Source organism: Triturus cristatus, chromosome 2_2, assembly GCF_964204655.1.
Source record: "Triturus cristatus chromosome 2_2, aTriCri1.1, whole genome shotgun sequence".
Classification (NCBI taxonomy): Eukaryota; Metazoa; Chordata; class Amphibia; order Caudata; family Salamandridae; genus Triturus; species Triturus cristatus.
The window spans coordinates 1001802490-1001829008 of NC_140582.1; the positions used below are offsets into that span (position 1 = coordinate 1001802490).

General features: G+C 44.1%; 1 long non-coding RNA gene across 1 annotated transcript in view; it reads left to right on the forward strand.

The window, feature by feature from the left end:
- LOC146863060 (uncharacterized) overlaps positions 1–22314 on the forward strand; it is a 105271-nt gene extending 82957 nt beyond the window's left edge. The window contains exons 2-4 of the long non-coding RNA XR_014978209.1: positions 10709–10957; positions 15888–16163; positions 18311–22314. This is a non-coding gene — a long non-coding RNA (uncharacterized LOC146863060). The remainder of the gene's footprint in view (positions 1–10708; positions 10958–15887; positions 16164–18310) is intronic.
- Positions 22315–26519: the final 4205 nt, after the last annotated feature.

The following is a 26519-nucleotide window of genomic DNA, read 5'->3' on the forward strand; positions in this document are numbered from 1 at the left end:
GCAAAGGTGCATACTGAATGTCTGGGAACCCACGGATCTTAACACCTACACTACGCAATGGGAAACATTGGCATACATGATAGCAAAAAGGAACATCGCACAGCTCTGGGGTGCTAGTCAGCTGCCTCAATTGGGAGGTGGAAGGAAGGTCTAGACTGGTGCATGTACCAAGAAAAGTCAGTCTTCATAGCTAGAGGGTGCCCTGGGAAATGGAATAAGGTATGGGGAGCTTGGAACTGCTACAGAGGCGACATTTGTTCCCTGCCTGATCGGCAGAATGACACTGACAATCACAAAACCCCTTGATTTCTGCAACATGATATCTGTAATGTAATTTGCAATGTGTATAATGTCACATAGAAATGATACAGTCGCCTGATTGTAATCAATTGATGTATTTTGGTCGAACTGTTCAATAAAAAGAAATATAAAAAAAAAATATGCTTAGTTGGATCAGGAACATCTCATGAATACTGTGTGAAACTAGACCCTTCCTAGTCAAGAATCCGGTCCCAATATCTCGATAGCACTTACGCGCTAAGCACTAGAACTTCTCTCTCAGTTCTAATACACTAATAGAATTGAGAATTGAGTACTCCATACACTGTCACTTGATGCACACAGCCTCTATGGGGTGCCTGGGTACTTACTTAGGGTGGTTCCTTGGGCCCCCAGCTCTTCTGAGTCTCCTGGTCTAAGTCCCGACTTCAGTCGCAGTTCGCATTCCACTTTTTTTAGTTTATCGTTTGGTCTCCCCCTGGAGACCACTGTGTATCTTGCTTACTTACCTATTTACAATTGAAGTATTGTTGTGTATTTCTGTTTAAACATCCAGGTAGGAGATATACCAATGTGTTGGTGAGTGTTGTGCAATATGTAGAACTATTTTTATATATACACTGTGTGTGTTTTTTTTTGTTTAACCTGCACTACAGGATTAGATCTGATAAAAACAAGCTGCTTAACACTCCTCCAGGATAAGCCTGAAGGCTGCTCTCCACAGCCACCACTTAGAGATCTTTCTAAGGTTGTCTAAGACCACTAAAAGCACCATAAAGGTTGTCTGGATTAGTGCACGGTGCTTTACAGAAATCCGTGTGCACTATATACTAAGCCAGCCTCCTGCACTTACCAAGTGGCGATGGTAAGTAACAGGCACTTTATCTTCTGAATCACAGAGCGTGGTTGTAATCTTCCCATGAAGGGAGGGCAGGATGGAGTTGGGGGTGGAATGAGGAGTCCACAGTTCCAAGATCACAGATGGGACAATAACATGCAACAGATATGTGCATGGTTTGTGGCACTGGGATCAGAAGGATCTCATCTAACTTCCTCTCTTGCAATCTCAAGGCTAGGAGATGAGACTGAAGAGACCCTCAATGACCCATGGAGGCAACTAGGGGCATGCTAGTAGGTTAGGACAAAGAGGAATCACCAGAAGATGCTATATGTGACGGTCTATCTCCTGAACCCCAGCCAGTGACAATGTTGTTACTGAGGTAAATTGGCCCACAGCAAACACCCAAATCCACTCCACAAGCAAACCAAGGGTACAGCCAGATTTGTTTTTTTAATCCACTTTGTGCACTTTATGTCATTCTCTATGGCAAAACATTGGTCACAGTGAACCACAAAAACAGGCCTTTCCCTCTTCCTGGCAAGACTGTCCCTTCTTTAGGTCTCGCTGAGCCAGCGCATGCGCTGCTCTTTGAGAAATTTAGTGAGTGGCTTTTGAAAGTGCTACCTGAGGCTTTTGCTGGCCTCAAGCTTGCGTTCACGCGCACGTGCACGCGTGCAGCTGCCATGTGGGTTTCTGTCAAGGCTCATTAAGCCTTGCGTGCCTCTCTCTGCCTTGTTTTATTTACTTTTTGCGCGCGCGCGCGCGCGCGCAAGCCCGCACACAACTCCCGGTCGCGGCTGAACTTCTTGCTAGCGATCACTTTCACGTGCACCATTTGCTTGTTTTAAAGAGGCTTCTGTCAGACTTTATGGCCCTTTCAGATCACTTTAAAGTTTAAACCCATCCTTTTATATGACACAGTTCAGTGGTTCATAGTTCTAATTTATTCGAAAACTTCCTTTCAGCCGCCCGCAAGCTAGACACGAGCAGTCGCTCTCCCAGCAGCCCCTAGGTGGCAGCAGACATTGCGAGATGCAGCGTGGGTGTGTGGAAATGGGGGCTGACTGTCCGGCTTCCGCAGGTGGCAGGGACGCAGAGCAGCGCTGCTCTACAGCTCACCGAGAACGGCCGTCAGCCCTCAAATCATTCATTAAGATATATGTAAATATGGGCATGTGACGTAACTAATTGCAGATCTAAGAGTGGTGCCCTGCTATACAGTATGTGTCTGTGCAGGTATGCTGTGCATGCACACCACACAGGGATGTGAAGCACAACATGCATATATGTACAGGTATGCTGCTGACATGCGCAGCACATAGGGATGTGAAGCACAGTACTTACAATCACAGCATACATGTATGTACAGGCATGCTGCTGACATATGCAGCACATAGGGATAGGAATCATGGCACTGACAATCGCAGCATACATGTATGCACAGGCATGCTGCTGACATGCGCAGCACATAGGGATGTGAAGCGCAGTACTTACAATCACAGCAAACATGTATGTACAGGCATGCTGCTGACATATGCAGCACATAGGGATGGGAACCATGGCACTGACAATCACAGCATACATGTATGCACAGGCACGCTACTGACATGCGCAGCACATAAGCATGTGAAGCACAGTACTGACAATCACAGCATACATGTATGTACAGGCGTGCTGCTGACCTGCACACCACACAGGGATGGGGAGCATGGCACTCGATCACAACATACATGTATGCTCAGGTATGCTGCTGACATGCACAGCACATACAGATGAGTACAATGGTATCAATTACAGCAATAGGGATTGGATGCTTAGTCTGTCAATCACAACTTTAAGAAATATGCAGGCGTCGCACTATGATGAAGAACCTGCAGGCAGTGTGAGTCAAGGCAGGGCGTGAGGAGAGTGTACAGTACTGCCAATCACAGCCTGGCGGTGTGTGCAATTGCACTGGCGTCAACCTTGGATGCGCCAGAGTACACAGCTACCAATCACAGCACAGCTACTGCTTGGGAGAGTGTGCATGTACCGCACTCATAGACACATCATGGGATCTGCTCACACACCAGACACCACCCTGTCAATCCCAGCCTGGCGGTGTGTGCAGGTGCACTGGCGTCAACCATGGATGCGCCAGCGTACAGGGCCACCAATCACAGCACATAAGGGTGTTGAGACACATACTGCTGCCACAACTTGGGAGAGTGTGCATGTAGTGCTCTCACAGATCTGCTCACACCGCTCTTTCAATTACAGCTGGTAAGAACTGTCAATCACACATTAGAGGGCAGAGCTGTTCAGGAGGTGACTATGTTTACATTTTAATGTTAGTTGTTTACTACACAATCAGATCAAAACTGACCATAATCAACAAATGCAGACTATTGTGCAGTGTGTGAGTAACTGGTATTGTGCAGTGTGTGAGTAACTGCTACTGTGCAGTGTGCGAGTAACTGGTATTGTGCAGCGTGTGAGTAACTGGCATTCTTAACCCTCCTCTCCAAAGTATGTTATTCATGCTAACTCTCTATTCATTTTAGCTTGTAATTAAAATGTGGGTGTGTCTGTTCTGCTGTGTTTTTTTTCTTCTTGTGGTGTTGGAGTTGCAGTAGTAGTTCTTAGCGCCACTTGCTTGAACATGTGGAGCGGAGAGGTGTTCACTAAATAAACTATTACTCGAGTGTAGTTACTTTCACTCCTAGTACTGCTGTGAGTAATGGTGGTACCAGCAGTATCTGCTACTAATGCTTGTACTAGTCACGCTCTGATCTCTGTGACTCCGATTCTAGTGATACTGCTTACGCTGGAAATTCTAACACTTTAATGGATAGAATGGATAGTATAAAGTCCCTCACTACTAGTAATATTACCACCAGCATTAGTAAATCTACTACTAATAACACATTCGTATTATTACAGCTGCAAGTAATGATGCTACTTCTGCACTTGCATTTCTACAACTCCTCAAGCTGTATTTACTACTTCTTTTTCTAGTGTCAGTAAAAGTACTACTGATAGTGACATTACCACCTACAGCACGGCTTCTTGTAATGGAAGTATTGTGGGTACTGTAACTTTTAGCACTCTTAATTGGTACTATTAGTAGTAGAGTTGCTCATACTAAAACAAGCACTTCAAAGTCTATACTATTATTAGCGATATTACTGACAGTAATGCTACGTCTACTACTAATAAAATAGTAGAACTACTGCAGCTCCTAGCAGTACTACAAGTACAACTACTTGTAAAAAGATGGCTAGTGGTTCTACTCCAAGTACGTCTACCAGCATTGCTAATACACCTACCAATACTACAAATCCTTCTGCTGCTAGTGCCATGATAATAAGTGCTTTAATTCAGCTGGGAGTAGCGCTACTCTTCGTGCTAGGGGTAAACCTCCTGGCACTACCGCTAGCAGAACTACTTCTGATGCCAACCCATGTGCATCTCATTTTAAACTCACAAATCCCAACTCTTTCACAGTTCATATGAATGATGGGCCATGGTTCACTGCAGTGATGCCATTTCAGTGAGTTATGGAGTTTGTAAGTATGAACAAGCATTTGCAATGCAATCTGTCTCACATTACTGAAAATTTGAGCTATTGGCGCTGCATTATTATTTGCATCGCCAATAGCTCAAACTTTGACTAATGCAAGACCTATTGCATTGCAAATGCTTGTTGTTTTCTGGGTCTTTATTCTGTTTACGTCACTGAACTCCAGCACAGTTTGCTCAGGGCAACAACCTGAGGGCTGCCATTTGTGACACCTGTTTCTCGGTGAAAGCAACACACCCTCCTTCAAGAGCAGCTCATAATCCTGCAGAGATGCCACCGCATCACTGTAGCCCAAGATCAGCCATAAATCACACAGATGGTCACAACAGGATGTGACAGGAACAGCTTGGCTGCTCAACAGCACAGATAGTATGTGTGAATGGCCCAAACGCCGTGCAGCCACCATTAGAAACGTTCACGCAGCAACCAGACTAGCACGTCATGTTTACTCGAAAGGTGAAATAAAAGGAAAGTACAGCTGCAGGTAACAGCAGATGTTTCTTTCCTAAGAATACTAAAAATCAAAAGAACTGTCCACGTGGCGCACAACCAGTTCACGAAAATAATAAAGCACCAAATAATGTTCAAAGGTTCTATTTTAGTAAACACCGGGTTGAAAATAATTAAATACATAAAAAAGCTCCAGTTTTTTTTGTTGCATAGGCCATAGTGCATAGCCAATAGGTCTCGCCTTTGGGACCTTATAAGTGTTTAGCCATGCAACGGTTGATGTTGTTGCACCAAAGATATTGTGCTGCATAACTAAATACTTATAAGGTCCCAAAAGCAAGACCTATTGTCTATGCCAATGCTTGTTTTGTTTTTCCATCCATGACAGGTGAAAGAGGTTCTGCAAAATCTTGGATATTTGAAGTGCAAGCTAGCTAGGCTTACCCCAGAATGGAAAAAATAAGGCCTAGGTCTAATTGGTAGATATGCTCCCCTGCATATCTTCCAAATGTTTTCACTGCAGTGTTCCTCTATTTTTTCCTCCGTGTGCAGTAACTATGAGCACTGCAGTCAGGGCTACGTACACTAAAGACATGCAGCAACTCTGCAAGTGACCTAAAAAACTCAGTGATGTAAGTTACTTAAAAAATAAACCCAAAAATGGGTGCTTTGATTCACCTTTATCTGCATGTAGGTCTTTTCTCTCTGATAAATGTTCTGGCTATTTTGGTCATGATTTGCAAATGACTGCAAGGTGGAATGTGCATGCCATTGGGTAGACTGCCTACCAATTCTCCTAGTTTAAATCTGTGTGTTCTGTCATGGATGGGCTCTGTTTGTTTAGGTACCACAAGGTTGAAACCTACCTTTATATAAGAATCCCCTACCATTGTAGCACACTTCATAAAGATTAATAGTAGTCAGAACTGCTTTCTAATACACCCTGCCTGTCCAGGTTTGCTCCTCTCCTCCCCTCTACTTGCATAATCTATAAAAAAGCTGAACAAATGTGTCTGGTTTTGAATCGCAAAACCCGGAAAAGAGAAGAAAGGACCCTCTCTGGACAAAGCCAGTACCACTAGGCCAACCTGTGGCTTGGGAGGAGCTCAACCTGAAAAGCTATCTGTGGCCCTAAAGGCATGGCCAGAGTCTCACATTTATACAAAAATGTGAGCTGGCTGGTTATGTTACACCTCATGTGTCCTGAGCTGCAGACGGAGAGCCCAGCACCAGCCACAAATTGATGAGAAGGCTTTCTGACGGCGACAATCGGTGTGTGCACAACTTGGGTATCCATCTCGATACAAGTCTGTCTTGGAGTATCAGGAGGCACCGGTAGCCAGAATATGTATTTGGCAGCTAAAACTGGTCAACCAGATTCTGCTTTATGTGGATAACACTTATCATGTCCTGGTGATTCAAACACTAGTTCTGTCACATCTTGACTACGGAACCCCTTGTTATCTGGGGATGCAAAAAAGTCTCGGAAATGGCAACAAGTGGTGCAGAATGCTGCCACTCTTTTGATAATAGGCAGTTCATGTTTTCAGCACAGCTCATCCATCCTGAGGCAGCCACACTGACTACCCCTGCAGGATACGTGTTTGTAATGATGTCACTGGACACCACAAGATTTTGAAGAATTGGTGTTTCTTATAAGTCCTAGTTAATACACCTCAGCCATCAAACAGTGGCTCCTCATTCACTTTCTTCCAACTTCAACTGACACTTTGCATCTGTTTGGAATGTTTGTTCATAACATGACTAGCGTTCTGTGCACTTCTCATTCACCCATGCACGACAAATTTCTCCTGCAACACAACTTATTGGCTACTGCTCTCTGAATTGTCTCTTTCAATACTTTGTTTAATTGCTCTACCATAACATTTGCCTCAGTATGGTTCAGAGCTGTGTTTTTTTTGTTTAATTCCGATAAAATGTTCCATCTCCCTAGTCAAGTGCCGAACTCCGTTATTCGTCAAAATGGTTTTGGGGGACTCTTCTTCGCAATAAAACATCCTCCAAAAACGTAATGGCTCTCTAGACTCAACAGAATTGGTTATGTTAAATTCAGGCCAGTGTAAGAACATATCTATTAAGACATTGACATACTTATCCACACTAGAGATCCTTATAGGACCTACTATGTCCCATGATCTATTATGACCGTGAGTTGAGTCCTGCACCTAAAATATTATTACTGCTGAGACATTCGGCGCATTCTAACCACAAACCTCTCTACATGCTTCTCCATACCAGGACACCTGAACTTTTCACTAATTTCTTCCTTGTTTTTAGATATCTCAAAGTGACTCATGTGCAAGATCAATCAAACCCTTTCTGAGACTGAAGGATGCAACCACCCTCAGCCTGCAAAAAACAAGTCCATCCTTCTCAGAGAGTTCATCTCACACATTTCAATAACCCTAAATCATTTGTCACCTTTTTCCTTGCCAGTCCACCATTCCTTTATTTTATTGAGTACCTCTAGTGATGTGGAATCATGTTTACTTCTTTTACCTATTAATCTTCTCGAATCTCTCTCTGCACACACAACAAAATCATCATAACCGTTACCTCAATGTTTATCATTAACAGCATTCTCATTAATGAGATGATCACAGCAATCGGCCAGAACATCTTTTGTGCTGGATATATATGTAACAGCAAAGTCAAATTAATGCAAGGAGACCACCGATTTTCATATTCTCCAAGAGACAACTTTAATACCTTTCTTTTTTAAAACATCTTTGATGGGTTCATGATCTGTTTTGATTTAAAAAAATGTACCCCTCACAAATGTTAGTAATTTATTAATGGACCAATGGACAGCCAATGCCTCTTTTTCAATTATGGAATAATTTAACTCTGCACCTCTCAGGCTTCTTGAAATAAACTTATGGTATGTTCAACGCCACCAGAAATATGCAATAGAACTGCACCAATACCTTTGGACTTGCATCAGTCTTTATCACAGCGCATTCTCCAGGCTCAAAGCTTCAAAGACTAGGTAGTTTACTCAACATTTGTTTTAGGGCACAAAACTTACTTTCGCACTCTGCACCTCAACAAAACAAGACACCTTTCTTTAACAGAATTCTTATGTTTTTGCACTTATCAGCAACATTCCGAGTGCACTTGCTGTACAATTCACACATACCTAAGAATTTAACCACTTCTTCTTTGCTACTTGGATTTAGCATGTCCCTTATTGCCCTAATCAAATCTTCTTTTGGTTCAATGACTCTTGTAGTGAGTTTATGTCCAAGATACTCTGCTTCAGATACATGGAAATTACATTTTTAGCTTCTAAAGTGAGGCCTCTATTGCTCTAAAGTGATAAGATCTCATGCGATCTCTGGTCATGTGCTTCTACATTCTTGCCAAACATTAACACATGATCCTGGTGTATATTAAAAACTGGTACACCTTTCAACACATTTTCTATTGCTCTTAAAAACAGAGGCTGCAGATATCAATCTAAAAGGCATGCTTAAAAACTTAAATGCACCATATGGTGTAACAAATGTTATCAAAACTTGTGATTCATGAATTAATTCCACCTGGTGCTATGCAGACGTTAAATCAAGTGTGGAGAAACAGGAATCTCCCTTTATCATAGATAGCATTTCAGATATATTCAAAAGAGGGTAAAGATCTACAACCACATTTTTATTTAGTTCTCACAGATCTTCACATAGTCTGGCCTCTCCATTGGTTTTGCATGCCATAACAACAGGGACTAGACACTCAGCTGCTTCTACCTCTTCTATTATTCCATTGTTTTAACATATTTAAAGTTCACTGAACATTGCTTCTCTTACCACCATTTAGGACCTTCCCAACATGAGGGTCTGTTTAACTTAACCTAATAGACATAGCCTTTTAAGCTTCTCAAGGTTTCTTGAAACACCTCTGGGAAATCTCTCTCATACTCGTAGTGAAGCACAGATACCTGTCCTGCCCGTTCTAAACTATCTTCCTGTTCCAAACAATCTATCCCTTCCATTCTCAGTGCAGGAGTTACATTGGTTCAAGATAAACCTTGATATCTGTTTGATGAAACCAGCTTTAAGAGAAGTACATTTTCGTAGCGGTATATTTCCCCTTAAAAAATATGCATCGTACAAAATAGCCCAATAATTTGAAAGGCACACCACTATTGCCTTTTGGCCTAATATCAGACCTAAAGACCTTTACTTTTCCCTTTAACTAATTCTCAAATATTTCCTTACGTATCAAAGTTATTTTTGCTCCAAAATTAAAAAAACATACGTACAGTTACATTTTCAATTTGAAGTTCCTCTATCAGACCTTGCACGCCTTGTCCTAAAGCTTATAGAAATATCGTGTTACACGTGGATTCTTCTTTTTCATTAAAAGTAATCTCCTTTACTTTCTTACTCTGAGAAGCAGATTTACGTAATTTTGTCAAGTGTCCCTTTTTTCAACAATGTCCATACGCACCACACCAGAAACCACTTCCATGAAGGCCTTTGGCATTTTGGCTGCCCTTTTCTGTTTTTTTACACTTAACTACATCTACCCTGCCACTATCATACTTTAAGTCAACATTATGATAAGAATGATTACGCATATCTTTCCTTATTTCCCCCACACAGGCTTGACTGTGATCACACAATTAGGCAATGTCTGCAACCTCAGTAAATGAGGGATTCTTTTCTGTCAAATACTTTCTTTTGCCTTCTCCAAACTACACCCCAAGATAAACCGATCTCTCAGAAGTTTTCCATTACTATTACCAAAATTACATGTAAACGCAAGTTTCATCAATTCCTTATGTGTTCCTCCACAGATTCACCTTTCTTTTGCATACGTTTTCCAAAATGATATTTTTCCAGAAACATAGAAACTCTAGGAATTAAATTTAGATCAGTTTATTAAAACAAACTGCATACTTATTCAACCCTAGTGAATCTACTGATGACAACGCAGGTAAGTGTTCAAACACTTCTTGTTCTTCAGGACCTAGACAGTGTAACAACAGATAGGTTTTCTTCCTGCACTCAAAAACGTTCCACAAACCCTACCGTAATGTGAAAAAGCGTTTTGCCATTTCCCCCGTTGCAACACCGGTTTACCGGGGCTTGTTAAAAAGAAAGGGGAAGGCATAACATTCTGCATACTCATACCAACTAATAAGTATCAAGTATAGTGTTTTAAAGAACTATACTTTTGGTCTGGTATTCAATAGATAGCTGAAACCCTCCAATATCTGACTTGATATCCGAATAGCAAAAATGAAATCCTCTGTTGTCCGACTTCATATCCAAGATAGCCAACCTAAAAGAGAAAATATTACTCCGCACACACTTCTATTCATCAAGTTTAGTCAGCTTAATTTGCTTTTAAAATGTTCTTGGATTAATAAACAAGTAAATAAGAGAAGAATGTTATTGAGAATCCATTACTGTTTTGTCACAAAGCATTAAGCAATGGTCATGTAGTATCAACTGTGAAAATCCACCTTCTAGCCATAGTAGCATTCAGTATATAATGATATTGCAGTTGCCCAATCCAAAATGGTGGATAAAACAATATTCTCTGTATTGCAGGTCTCAAGAGTTGCTCAAACCAAAATGGAGGAAAGTGTAACGAGGATACAACACTCACTGCTCTGATGTCAGAACCCAAACCAATATGGCAATGTACAGAAGCATGCTGTGATGATGCAATCATGTTTCAAAGCACGGTGATGTTAATATGTTCCCAACCTGATGATTCACGAGCAAAAAGCAGGAAAATCTGAAGCCACCATTATCATGCTATCGCTGCATGTGCAAAATGTGTCAACAAAACTCTAGGTAAGTTTTTATAAAAATATGATGTGGCTAAATCACACCTTGATATCAGACTCACATTAATAGCATCCACCAACGTTTAGACAGTAGTTAAACAACAGCAAAAATATCACAACATCAGAAAGTGATGTTTAGAAAATAAATGTTGAAATTAAGTCCTCCAGTGCAGGGAACTAATGTTCCATAGCCAATGTTAGTATTAAATGGAAAAGAGCTAGCATATCAGGCGTCCAATAAAGTGCTCATACGGCTATTTGATGCTCATACCACTTCTTGATGTTGCGGTGACAATACAGAAGTCCAAATGGGTCTTCAAGATCGTTGCCAAATTTAATAATATTACTGAAAACCGCAGGCATTTGAAGAATTCGTTTTTATTATAAGTCCTGGTTAATACACCTCAGCCATCGAACAATAGCTCCACTTCCAACTTCAACTGACATTGTGCATCTTTTTGGCATGTTTATTCATAACATGACTAAAATTGAAATAGGAGAATGCCACAATTCTCTTTTCAAGTCTATTGCAATAGTGTAACATATTTTCCATGACATATAAGCACAGTTTCGTATGGCTACATTTTCTTTATATGTATAGACCAGAATTTTAAGATCACTCAGTATCCCAAAAACATGCACATAGACTTTTGGAGACAGTGCCTTCTCGGTGATATCTGTCAGAGAATGGAATAAGCTCCCCAATGAAATCCAGTCAATTTCCCAACTTCACTCTTTTCACAAGACACTAAAAACCCAATTTTTAAATTAGCTTGTTTTTATGCCCCTCCAGTAGCATTTCCTTTCAGTACCATGACAATTTGGTGTTTACATGCTTGATAGTTATTAAATACAAATACAAATCTACAAAATTTAGTGGTCATTATGGGATGTCTACTATTCACATGAAAACCAGGAGGCCATGCGCTTTTGGTCACTCTTTGCCATGGGACTGTACAGCATGTACAACAAGATGCACCTATAAATGACTGGTTCACTTTATACTTTGAACACATCATTAAATATGAGTGTTCGGGGGGAGTGGCTTGCAGCCATCCCTGTCATCCTGCCTCATTTGAGACACCATCCATTGTCGACAACCAAGGGGTTGGCCTCTCGTCACAAAATCCTTGATTGGTGATGCAGAAGCCCGTCGCAGGACCTGGGCGAAACCCGGATGAAATTGCAGCCTGGGGTATGATCCAAGACAGCATGGAGGCCTGGAGGGGTCCTTGAGAGGTGCTAGCAAGTAGAGGAACAGACAATTGGGCTGTGGGCAGTAGGCCCCGTGGATCCAAGTGACATACCCGGACTCCTGCGACTTGGTAGCGGAGACCCGGACATGTCAAATGGTGTGTAGGTGAGCCTGGTCCCCATCAGTACAGGAGGACTTTAGATGGCTGTGGCGATGCCCTGATCCTCTTCACCCAGTGAGAGAGAGGTGACAGCGGCGGAGGGAGACATGCTCGGTCACGGGGATGGGCCTGGGGAGATGTCACTCCAGGGCCTCCGGAAGGGGAGGTGACCCAGGGTGCTAGTGGAGAGCTAACAAACAGTACACTGCATTGGCAAAGGCATGTAGACAACCAGGCCCCCCACCCCTTGTTCTTACCTCTCACTCCCTCCCCCTCTCCTGTCGTGATGACTTCTACTGTCCTGGAGAGGCCTATTCTAACCTCAAGGGCTCGTCCACGTGGGATGCATACATTGCCAGCCAGCCACCCCAGATGGCATTCCTTTTCGGGTAATAGAATAGTGACATCATGAACTTTCGTAGAAGCTGGCATCAACCGAGGAACTGAGTCCAGCCTGTTACACCTGAGGCTGCCTGTCATACTGAACTGAGAGAGTGTCGAGAGTCACAGAGGGGGAGAGGAAACACACACCTAACTCAAGAGCCCTTGCTACCTGCAGGGGGTGGATGACGGTGGGTTAGCGACACAAGGGCCCCCCACAGGCCACAGTCCTAGTTGATCAGGCTCACCCACAGGTTTGAAGACCGACGACGTCCACGGGTGCTTGGAACAGCTTGGAAGATGCTGTCTGCCTCTCATGCTTCCCCTTTCAGTGGGGGGTTAGTGGGCTGTGATACAACTGCCACAACACTCTCCCCATGTCTTATTCCCGGGTTCCGACTGAAAATACATATACCCCACAGCATGGGGAAAGGCAAAGCACAGATGACAAAGGATCAAACTATATTCACCGCCAACTCCATTACAAATCTGAGCCAACAGGGGGCAACTCCCTCACAACATAGCCTGGCATAACCTACAAACCTTACTGTGGTCTACAGGTTATCCAGGCCTCCATAAGGCGGTGGAAAATAAGATAGGGGAGGTTAAGATAGATGTCATACTTATCTGCCAAGATCTATGAAATATGGCTACAGGGTCACCGAAGTGGAGTAGAGAGTCTCCCCTGTGGAAGTTGATGTAACCTCCCTTAAGGTGAAAGTGGCCAAACTTCAGTCTATCACCTCCACTCTCGAAAAATGAGCAGAAGACCCCGAAACAGATCAAGGTGCAGCAACCTGCAATTTATGGTCCTCCTGGAGGGATCGGAATCCTCAGACTCTGCAGATTTCTTACGAGACTGGCTGCAATCATCGATACCTAAGTACTCCTTGTTGCAATGATTCATGATAGAGAGGGCACACGTATCCCTGGCCCAGCGCCCCCCCACCGGGTGTACTCCCAGACACACTGATTGCCAAATTCCTCAGTTATCATGACAGGGATGCTATTCCCTGTGAGGCCCATAAAGCTGGCTCACTAACTTCCCAAGCATCCTGCATCTCATGATTTTTGCGGACTATACCGGAGAAACACAAAGGAGGTCCTTTGACAAAATAATACAAAAACTGAAGGCCCTCAATTTGTAATACATGCTCCTATTCCCTGAAAAACTCAGGGTGATACATGATAGCTGGTCCCACTTTTTTTCAAAACCACCGGAATGGGAGCGGACGACAGAAGAACAATCACTGTGCCACCCTCTTGTGAGCACTGCAACTTCCCCGGGATCAACTGCATGACCAAGACCTCATAGGATTCCAAAGCACTGACGTACTAGATCTTGTACAGTGCTCAGATACTTAATGGGATCCCCAGACCCATCCGAGATGGAAGCCAGGTGGCGCAAGGAGCCCTTAGCCGTGGAAATGCTGAGCACTGGACTGGACGGAGCCCGAGACTGGGTGTCGGAGGAGTGATCGGGCCAGGAGGCAGATCCCATAAACAACCCACTGATAAGGAAATATGTAACCACAAAGTGTTACATATAAAATATGTTTGGACGAGTAATGCTGGTGCACTCTAGACAGAGTCACTTAATCAGGAAAGCCACAATTAACATGACCCGACCACTTGAGACTGTTATACTCCTAGTTGCTAAATGTTAGTGTTGGGCATTCCACGGGGACATATGCTTTAAGGGATGAAGCATGGGGTTGAGGGATTTGTGGGGGAGGAGAGGTTTGATTGTTGGGAGGGTCAAATTGAAGGTCAAATCCCTGGAGAAGACTCCCATGAATCGAGACCAAACTAAACCCATAATTGCTCATATGACCTTAACATGGAATGTCAACGGACTCTTACATTGTATTTAGCATACTGCAGTTTTTTGCAATGCTAAACACCGCCATCCCTTCATCCTAATGCTGCAAGAAACTCACCTTCTGGGCACGAGCTACCCCTTCCTACAGAGGTATGTATATGATGGGGTTTACCATGCGGTCTTTACTAATCTCTAGAGGGGTGGCCATACTACTACACAAGTCACTCCCACTCTTGGTTACTCTTAAAACAAATACCCCTTAGGCAGTTATGTGGTGGTGGAGAGTTTCCTCGAAGGGCATGCCTACAACATACTGGTTGTCTACATTCCCCCATACCTATCCACGGAAACACACGTGGCCTTCACAGAGGTGATCTCTACACTATCAGCAGGTACCACTATAGAGGGAGGTGATTTTAACGCTACACCGAACCCCACATGGACACCATGAGTGTCCCCATGAGGCACCAGGGCAACACAGGCACACAAACTTAAAGGAGGGATGGAATCCCTAGGTCTTGTGATACCAGGTGGATCTGGCACCCCAGAAGCAGATAGTACACCCACATGTCAGCGGCACACAAAGATGCTGTCACACATAAACTTCCTACTACTACCGGCAACTAATATACAACAAGCTATCCAGTAGATATCCTCCCTAGGGTATATCCAGGGCCAATGGAATTATGCCGCAGGGGAGCAAATTATGCAACAGGGTTGACTGAAAGATGCAGCAAGAAAAGCCAAATTATGCAGCATAATGAGGCACTTTTTTATAGTATTACTGTGGAAGCTAAGTTTAGATAACAATGGTGGCATCCATTTTGTATAATTTGACATTGTGATAGTTCAATGATGATGGGAATTATATACAATATATTAATTCCTTGATCTCATGTGACAGTATTAAATAAGAGTTTGCACTTTGCTTTTAGTAAGTTGCCTGTAACTTGACACATTGCTAGGCTTGCACAAAGAGTACATTTCCATGTTACTGCATTCTGCCTTCTTGCCACAGGCCCTGTAAGCGTCAAAAGTATTCAGCCACATCAGCTAATGTAGACCTTTACGATTGCATTTGGACATTAATGTAATAGTTAACTGTATGGCTTTGGATACAGGGGACTTGTCACATACACATAGGGTGGTTTCCAACATATTCTTTTATAAGGATGTACTCTAGGTTTCCGAGCACAAAATGTTTCTTCACCACCTGCCGGGACATGAGGGCCTAGACATGACCTGTTACGCAGACAAATTATAATGAAATGTTGTGGTTTGTGACTATAAATGCTTGTTTTTTACTTCTGCTTATTTGTGCACTCAGCACCCACTGAGGCTCCCGTGCACGTTAAATACATTTTCTTTATTTCACTCAGGTGGTTGTGACAGAGTTTGATTTGGGGTTTTAGAGATTTTTTCACGGTTCTACATTTGGTGGAGAATGCGGTCCCTTGAGTCTTGCCCATATGCTGCTGACCTACGCTTCCAGGCCCCCTCTATGAGAGGGCGGATTTCTTCCTCAAGACCCTGTTTCAGCCTGCAGTGACACTCTGAGGACCGTTCAGAGTAGGCAAAATGCTGATCCTCCCGCCTGCGGTGACTCTCATAGCGGGGGGTGACACTCCACTCAGCACTGGCTGGTCAACTCCTTGGTAAGATTTTTCTGCTATTTTATATATTTTTTCCGTTCACTTCACCTTCTGCCTACATCTCCACAGTGGCTTTGTGTATTCTTTTTAATGCCCTGTACATCGGCATTCTTTTCCAAGCTTTCTTTTTTGGTCAAAAGGGGCCCTGCATCTGTTTGTTACTGAGTGGACAGAAAAGGGATGATTAGGGTGCTGTCGCAGCTAGAGCACACCCTATTGGCTAGCCGGAGTTCTGATGGAACTCAGGCAAGAGTGGGCAGACGAGCCCCTTTAGGACCTTGGTTGGAGGGACTGGCGGAGGGTTGGTGATTAGCATCCCCTCCAGATTTACATGTTAGTTAGACTGATAGGTCAATGGACCCTGCTCAGTGGGAGCAGGGTCAGGAGGATTCAATCGGAATTCTTGGAAGTGGGCCCAAGGGTGCTGTCGCAGTGTGAGCACACCCAGTGTCACGAGGGGTTGTAACTGCAGACACTCCCCTGGTATTCTCTCGCTGTCTAGGATTCAGGGACCACCCGGATCCTTGCTGATGTGCTTTGTACTTGGATTATACTTGCTGCACCTGCACCACTCGGGTTCGGCGAGGGCAAACCTTCACATTTGTTCCTTGACCATGCAATAACTCCCTGAAAATAGGGAGCACAAGACTACTGATGTGTCAAGGATGGTGAAATTCTGCAGTTTCCTTTGTTGCCTGTGGACACTCACTGGCTCCAGGGGTGGAAGGTGTCAGATGCTGAGAAATGGAGGGGGGGGGGGTGAACGGCTTGTTTCACACAGGGAGGGATGCGTAATTCATTGTTTTCCTCGGTTTGCAGTAAAAGGGGGCATATTATCAAGCACTGCATTAAAATTATCGCCGCTTTAGCGGCAGAAATCTGCCGCTAAAGCGGCGATAATGGGCTTGATAATATGCCGCAGAGAATTCCAATAGAAGCCCATGTTGACACCAGAACATGGGCTTCTATGGGAATTCTCCAGGGCATATTATCAAGCCCATTATCGCCGCTTTAGCGGCAGTTTTCTGCCGCTAAAGTGGCGATAATTTTAACGCAGTTTGTTGATAATATGCCCCTAGGTTTCTTGAGTTTTGTGATTGTTGTTGGTAATACCTGTGTTCATCAGTTATCAAATGTGACTGTACATCTACATTTTTGACTGATCTGACTTTGAGACGATGACACCAATTTATGTTGCCATTTTCATACAATAATGCTGCTAGACTGCTCAAATAGACATTTTTGCATTGTTTTCGTATTGCACATTACCCTATGTCTGTGCACTGCTACTTATGAAATGACAGATTCCAGCTCTCTTTATGATAACACTCATATTACTTTGGGATTAAATACCACACCTGGAACAGGTGCTAGGGTAGCTTCGCACCACCTAGGGATAGACCCCGGCTATTTGTGTTATATGTGTGTGCCTGTGTAATTGCAGAGTTCAACTGTTTTTGTCTCACCTTTTATGTGATTCTACAAATTTCGTTCAGGGGAACCCCACCTGTGGGTCTACATGGCCCAAGGAGAAAGGAAGGGGACGAAATATCTTACTCTGTCTCTTTTCTTCCTATCTATGAATATTTTCAGCGAACTTGTAGCAAATGCCATTTCATGTCACGTTGTCTGATGAACAGCGCTCTCTACGCTTCATTTAACAGAGCTCAGCTGGCTGTTTGATCGCTGCATGATTAGTTGAACCGTATCTGTTATCCATATCCCTACACCTCAGGAATGAGCAGCCAGAAATAGTCTGCTGACTTCCTTTGGTGTCACTGTATCAAAGTGTGTCTGTGTTTGTCTACTGCAATAGGGACAGCTTACTCCTTCCCACATACACTTACAAAGAGTAATAATTGGGGTACGAGTGCCTTACAAGTAACACAACTGCATTGCTGTTTCCTATCTTTTGGAAATAGGGGATACAAACATGACAGAGGACTGAATATTGTGTATTTTTTAGATTATGATATCTTTCTTGTGACTGTGATTATTCTCCTGGAAGGAGGGGAATGGCAGATTACGGTGTGGAACTATTTTTTGGGAAGTTGTAACATTTTAACATTGTGGACACTATAAAAGATTGCGAACGTCATTGAATAAGATTATTTGAAGACAGGCACCAACAGTTACTTTTCTATTTACAGGTATCATCACTGAGGCTCTGCATTATTCCTCAGCAGACTTTTGAAAAGAGTGAAAGTGCAACAGAAGATAAGACATTCTTCCAACTAGTCACATTAGCCACAAATACCGACAACTGGAACAATGCCTCAAGACTTTCAGAACAATGAAAGAAAAAGGCCATGGGTGCTACTAGCAATATTAGCTGTCATTGCTGCCATTATAATGACTACGCTCCTTATAGTGTATTTTGAACACATTGCTATACTTAGCACAGGCCCTGACATACTGCTTAAATGGCACAGAGATACTGCACCAAAATGAGCAAATAGTCATTGATAAAGATGGGAAAGGGGGACAGTTGGCAGGGCAGGAAAACAATAAGAGTGCAAATCGGGAAACTTATGCCGAAAACAAATGTGTTCAAAACTACATTTCTAATATAAGAAATTAATATGCTAAATTGTTATGTCTGCACATATCTGCCAACATCTGTTGGTGAGCAAGATGGAGAAAAATAGAAATTTTAAAATGTATGATTATGCCTGAATATGCCATCATCATTGTTTATCAAAAGGGCAGGAATGTGAAAGCTAAGTATAGATAACAATGGTAGCATCCATTTTGTATGATTTGACATTGTGATAATTCAATGATGATGGGAATTATATATAATATATTAATTACTTTGTTAGAAATGGGATTTCTGGTTGGCTAGGGAGTTACGCGCTGAAGATAACCCCCGCTCACCCACTTGGTAGCTTGGCACGAGCAGTCAGGCGTATCCCAGAGGCAATGTGTAAAGCGTTTGCGCAACACCCACACAGCAGCAACATACTAGGCACACCACAAAAGGAACTACACACAAGGTTATCTATAAAAAATAGCCTTTGTATTATCATAAACACATTAGAATAGTAATCACACAATATACATTGTGCCAACTGGCACTAGGCAATATTTACAGGGGATTATATACACATGACAGGGCCAATTGGGCCACTGTCAGAACCATCACAAGCACAAATAATACATGTAGAACACAACCAGTAATGACTGGCAAAATACCAGACCCAGCTTTATATCCTGCAACATAAATCATAGTATGCAATCATACATCACATAAGAGGCATAAATCACAGTGCATAAATCACATTCCCTGCGCACCACATAAATCACATTAGGGCCTGGCGCCCTATCAACCTAACACAGTCCCCCTGGCCAACTGGCCTTCTCAGAGGGCTCAAACGCCCTATGTCCATAATGTCAGGGCTTGGGCTGCCAATGCAGCAGAATTCACAAATGCGCAATTGCGCTGGCCTAAACATTGCAGCTGCCGCTGATTGCTGTGCAGCTGTGATGAACTGTAGGCATGGGCACTCACTGTACCTTATGGGTGGGTCCCCACTGGGCCTCTCTAAAACAAATGTGCGCAAAGCGTTGCAGCTGCCTGCGCTGATGCGGTGCAGCTGTGAAGAAGCAAATAGGTCCTGCACGACGGTGCCTCTCGTGTCCCACTCAGGGGCTTCTATCAGAAAATGCTGCCAAATGTTGCAGCTGCCCACGCTGGTGCGGCACAACTGTGAATAAAGAAAAAGAGCCCTGGCATGACTGTGCCCTGAGGGCCCCCACTGGGGCTCTCTAAATCAACATTGCCCCCATCGTTGGAGCGGCCCACAATGGCGGGACTGCTCAGGCCAAGCACCGACAACGTGACTCTAAAGGCACTAACAGGGCGCACATGGAGCCTCCACTCACCAGGACTCTCTGGGCACTGCTCCATGGGCCGGGTCAGCAACATGGGGGGCTCTCTCCGCTCAGGAGAGCCCTGCCTCGAATCCGTCCAGCACTTCCTCTTGGTAACCACTTGGGCACCGGGGCTCCCAACAGCTCACGGGAGTCCCGCTTGGGCCGGCATCGCCTCCACCTGTCTTCCCGCATTACGCGGCCGGCCCTGCCTCCAATCAGGCAGTTTGCCTGGCTTCCGGGCCATCCATACTGCCTTCCCCGGGTCGTGGCGGTGACTCTCAGTGAAAAGAACGCAGGGTGGACTCCCGTTAAAGCAAACAATGCCATAAATGAAATCCAAAAGCGGGGTGGGCACCCGCTATAAAATAAAGATAATTGTGGCATAAAAGCGGGGTGGGCTCCCGCCTCATCGGCAACGAGGGGGAATCCCTACACCAGGGATTCTCTCCTCCACGGGCAGCTCAGCGCAGCGAAGCCCACGCACTCCTCTTCTTTTGGGCAGGTTAAAAGATAGCGCTCCCTAGGCGCTATGAGTCCTTAAGGTCCTGGACAATTAAAGAAAAGCGCTCACAGGGCGCAAGAGTCTTCCAGGGTCCATGGGGCAAAGCGGGGCCCAGGGAGGCCAGCACACAGGTCCCTCCAGTAGGGAGGCAAGCCCCCGTTGCGGTTCGTCCTGGGCCCCAGCAGCAGCAAGCCCCATCAAGTCAGGAACAGCACAAAAACATAGGATCACAGCCCCTATACTTATACTACTTCTCTCCTTTGTCTGCGGTACAGGGTTTGGGGGAACCAGCAGAAACTGGTTCACTGGGGAATTGGAGCACTCTGTTTACCAGGCTCCTCTTCCCCTTTGTCAGGTGAGGGCTCGGTGATCAGACACAATGCAGGGGGCGGAGCCAGCATTGTACAGGCTAGGCACAGACCTTTTCAGGGTCAGGGGATTACTCCTCCCACTACTCCCAATGCAGATGTCAGATTCAGCCTAGTGCTAACTCACCCTGCCCCTCCTGGAGCCACACACACCTCCCAGCCCCTGTCACTCAAAAGCCAGACATGCAATTCACATCAGGCAGGCAAAAATATAGCACACAGAAATGCCAACTAATAAAAGTGGTATTTCTAAAATAGTTATAATAAATCTGTGCACACCATTGCACAGCATTTATTATGACAATTCCAAATATACTAAACTTGACCACGCTGCTCCTCCCATATCAGGAATTACCACTGAAACACTTATCAGGAAATCCCCAATGCATTCCTATGGGAGGGCAGCCCCACAGTAGCGAGAAACTAAAATGGCTGTTTGTCACTACCAGGACATGTCACACACTTAAGGTACACGTCCTATTTTTCACCTACAATGCACCCTGCCCATAGGGCTAGCTAGGGCCTACCTTAGGGGTGACTGACATACAGTAAAATGGGGGGTCACAGACATGGCACACACTTTAGGTGCCACATCACAGCGACAGTAACACTGCGCTCACAGGCCCCGCAATGGTAGAGGCCTGAGATAGGTTTACAAGGCTACTTTGGTGGGTGGCGCAATCAGCGCTGCAAGCCCACTAGTAGCATTTAATTTACCAGCCCTGGGTATATGAGATACCATTTTTCAAGTGACTGACATGTAAGTTAAATAGGCCAAACAGGTCTAGACCAATTGTAGCAAGTGTAACACAGAGAGCGCACACACTTTACTCTGGACAGCAGTGCTAAAGTGCCCAGAGGCCTAAAACCACCAACACCATGTCATAGAAAAGGCTAGGAGAAAGGCAAAAAGTTTAGGGATGACCCTGCAAAAAGGGCCAAGTCCAACATGCTTGATTTCATGTGACAGTCTTAAATAAGAGTTTGTACTTTGCTTTTAGTAAGTTGCCTGTAACGCGACACATTGCAAGGCTTGCACAAAGAGTACATTTCCATGTTTCTGCATTCTTTCTTCTTGCCACAGGCTCTCTAGACCTTAAAAGTATTCAGCCACATCAGCTAATGTAGACCATTGCGATTGCATTTGGGCGTAAATGTAATAGTTAACTGTCTGGCTTTAGATACAGGGGACTTGTCACGTACACATAGGGCGGTTTCCAAAGTATTCTTGTGTAACGATGTACTCTAAGTTTCCGAGCACAAAATGTTTTTTCACCACCTGCCGGGATATGAGGGCCTAAGACATGACCTGTTATGCAGACAAATTATAATGAGATGTTGTGGTTTGTGACTATAAATGCTTGTGTTTTACTTCTGCTTATTCGAGCACTCAGCACCCAACTAAGGCTCCCTGCATGTTAAATACATTTTCTTTATCTCACTCAGGTGGTTGTGACGGAGTTTGATTGTGGGTCTTAGAGATTTTTTCCTGTTTCTACATTACTTCATTATTTTGTAATTTGCATACATAGTAATGCTGTCTGGGCAAAGACTCCACCCCAATATTACCAGATTAACAATCAAATACATAAAAAAGCAACTGAAAGATGACCAGTTAACCTTTGCAATGGGTCTTTCAACTTATGTGAACACATATCACCATGTTTTTAGTAACGTTTGATCCATTTGAACTAGATACAATTTTTGGGGGGTTAAAATCTACAGATTATGTCATAGACAATAGATCATGTGGAAACTGTGGCAAATCCTTATTTATGTGAAAAAAGCCACAGCTGCAGAATTACATAATTCCAGTGGCCTTGAGTAAATCTGATCACTCCCTGATCGTGCTCCAGCTCGGAAGTCAGACACACGTGTGACGCCCTTTGTGGTGTCTTAATGCCTGATTTCTCCAAGATGAACAATGCACAATATTCTTCCTTGTGGAAAAACCGGCCTACCTTGAAGCGAACATAGGATCTGTGGCCTATGCGAGCATGATGGGGCTGCAGGAAAAGTCACAATTTGCAGGGTAGCGAAGAGCTACATAAGATGCCTCGAGAAAGACAGGTGACAACACCTGTATGATCTGGAACGACACACAACTACACTGGAGCACCAAATTGTAACTAACCCTTCAAAGCCCCTCAGGCGCCATTTAGAGTTCACTAGCTCTACCATCAGACAGACAGCAACAGAGGAGGCTCGGCAGTACTGAGGGGCACCATCCAGCGAATCTATGAGTTTGATGAAAAGACCGATACATTCCTTTATTGGTTAGCCATGAAAGGAAAGGCTACCATGGTAATCACATAAATCTTTGGTTGGACTTGTGCCCTTCACACAGACATGGTATGGATAGCAGCGACATTCGCCGCCTATTATCAAACGCTATGTGCGAACTGCCCCTATACCCCTTATGAAAAAGGCCAACCTATCTTGGAAGAGATTCCACCCCCTCTACTCTCCTCTGAAGAATGAAAGAGCCTGGAGGTGCCCATCACAGTAGAAGAAGTACAAGGCCATTTCTGGGATTCAAACCAGGAAAACTCCTGAACCAGATGGGTACACCCTGGAACACTGTTTCAAGTTCCAGGACCTCCTCACTCCACACCTGCTTACAATGTATGTGGATGCAGTGTGGAGGAGACACTTCCTGCTGGAGCTTAATGAGGCCACGTGGTGGGGAATCCTAAATTACGATCAAATCCCACCAAACTGACTCATACAGACTGATATCTCTCATTAGCACAGAAATAAAGATATTTGTGAAGATAATTGCTGATAGACTCAGACGAGTGATCCCCAGCCTGATCCATCCTCACCAATGCGGATTCATGCCCAATCAAGGTACCTGGCACTGTATGCGCCAATTGCAACTTGCACTAGCCCGAGCGATATTCCAGGACCCTGTGTGCTCCTCTTTATTGATTTCAAAAGGCTTTCAACTCCGCAGATTAAAACTTTATGGGGGCCATTCTACTTGAAATGGGTCTCGACCCATTAACCCGCACCTACACAGACCTATTGTACTTCCAACCCACGGTCTGGGTATTAATAAATGGGCTCCTTTCAAACATCTTCCCTATAGATAGCAGAACCAGTCTGGGGTGTCCTTGATCACCCCTTTTATTCACACGACGTGACTCTCAGATGCAGGGATGAAGCTGGGCAGACTCCAAAGAGGATAGAATCTTTCTCCATGCTGATGATGTTCTCCTTACCTAGCAGACTCCCACCTGATGGGACAGCAGTGCCTCTGTCTACTAGATCTTTTTGAAGAGGACTCAGGCCTCAGAGTTAACACTGTCAAATCCCTGTTAGTCCCAATCCACAGGAACAAGACTGTGACCTGGCAAACTCCATAACCACAAAAAGACTTAGGGCTAGATGTATGAACGTTAGGAATAGCGATTTCCTAATAGTGATTCCCTGAGTATCACAGTTAAGAAATTGCTATTCCTAATGTATGATACTCTTTTGAGTTTCATTAGCGAATCATAGTGGGTCGCAAATAGCTTACCTTATGAATATTAAGGAGGCAGGTCGCATTTTGCGGCCCATTAGAAATCACAGCTATAACAGGGATAGTGGCCTGTTGGGGTCAGCAGACTACTATGTCTGTGATTGCTTTTAAATAAAGCAATCTTTTTTTTAATGCAGCCTGTATTACTTTAAGGAAAACAGGACGTGTTTAAAAAGAAAAAAATGAAACTTGAAAGCTTACATTTTTAAGAGAAGGCATGGGACCACTGCCTGCTCTTAAAAAATATTTTACCAACCATTCTCAAAGGGGATGAGATTCCTTGTTGACCCCTTCCCATTTGCGAATGTGTCACCACCAACTTTCAATTGGAGGTAAGTTGCGAATGTTTATTGGCTGCATTTTGGTCGCAAAATATTCACACATACCTTTCCAATTTAGTATTTGAAAGGGATGCCCTCTACACGCCCTTTCCAAATGCTGAATCACAAAACTCAAATTGAGATTCGTTTGCAAGTTACCATATCACAATTTGAGCTTTGTAGATTCCCAAAAACATTTTCTGCAGTCACAAATGGTCAGAATCTGCAAATCGGGTCATGTGCAACCTCAAAAACTTTTTGTACATCTAGCCGTAAGCTTTAAATACTTGGGCATACACATAGATAGCCCTCATTCCCGAACTGACCTGGAATCTCAACTTAACACCCCTTCTGATCCAGACCAAATCAGATGTTCAATCATGGTCAGCCCTCCCCCTCCATATATTGGTCTGGGTGGTCCTTTGTAAAATGATGATCCTCCCACAATATTTCCACATACTCCAAAGTTTACCGCTATTGATTCCAGACCGCTGGTTCAGAGATGTCAATCAACTCCATCATCCACACCTTTCTCTGGGCTGATAAGCACCCCACATAGCCTGGAATATATGTTTGTTATCGATATACGATGGAGGTATGGCATTGGTGGACCTCCAACTATACTACAGAGCCAAACAACTACTCATGATTAATGAGTGGCTGACAGTTGGGTGGGATGACCGTGAGTAATGATCCGAATTTGTCCTACTGCATCTTGACAAGGTCATGGGGCTGCAGCATGGGGACCTGATTCACAAACACCTCCATGAGAGAAATCGAGCGGTCTTTCAGACCTGTAAATTGGCATTGCGATTCATGGGATGGCATAATAGGCTCATGCAACATAACGTGCTATGGCAGTGTTGCTGCCTCTCTCACACCTCCAGACTTCAGGGCTTCCAAGAGTGGGACATTATTGGTATAATGACACTGGGGGACACATGGAAAGGAGATCACATTCAACCTGTCGAAGAACTTCAGCAAACATTTACACTCTCCAAGACACAATTTCACAAATATCTGCAAATCACACATGCCCTATCTATGTACAGAGAAGGCCTGACCTCCCTTCCAGAACACAACCCGCTAAAAGCCCAACTACTGATTGCCAGACTGGGAAGGAGATGGGTTTCCTGCATCTACCATACACCGATCAGTAACGCCCCAGATGTGCTTACTCCCCTGAGATGCAAATGGGAAGAATACATTGGCCCACTGGGGGATGTAGAATTATAAAGAGCCCAAATGGCCCCCCACAATATTGTAATAGCTACACTACCTCCAATGCACATACATAATCCCCCAGAAGTTAGGGCAAGCACCACATCTACCTGCTTTCTCTGTCCCACTTCAGACACAGATTTCATTCACATGGCATGGCTGTGCCCACCAATCGCCAATTACTGGGAACAAGTGACCTTGGCCCACTCATAGGTTTTAGGATACACTCTGGCCCCCAATGTGCACTGCTATGGATTCTAGACAAATTGGGCAATATCACAGGGTAACGATACTTCACTGGGACTGCTGCAAGAGTGGTGAAAAGGGATATTGCTCATAGCTGGAATTGCTCCACAGCACCGACATTGACTGAATGGAAGAGGAGAATGGACCAATGTGCCTCAATGGAAAAACCTATACATGTGGCACAAAGCTGCCCACACTAATATGAACGCATATGGGGAAGTGCGCAGAATACTATGGCCTAGGGGCCCCTACATATGCATGTACATGAGTCATTCTCTGTGAATATGTGGGGAAAGTGGT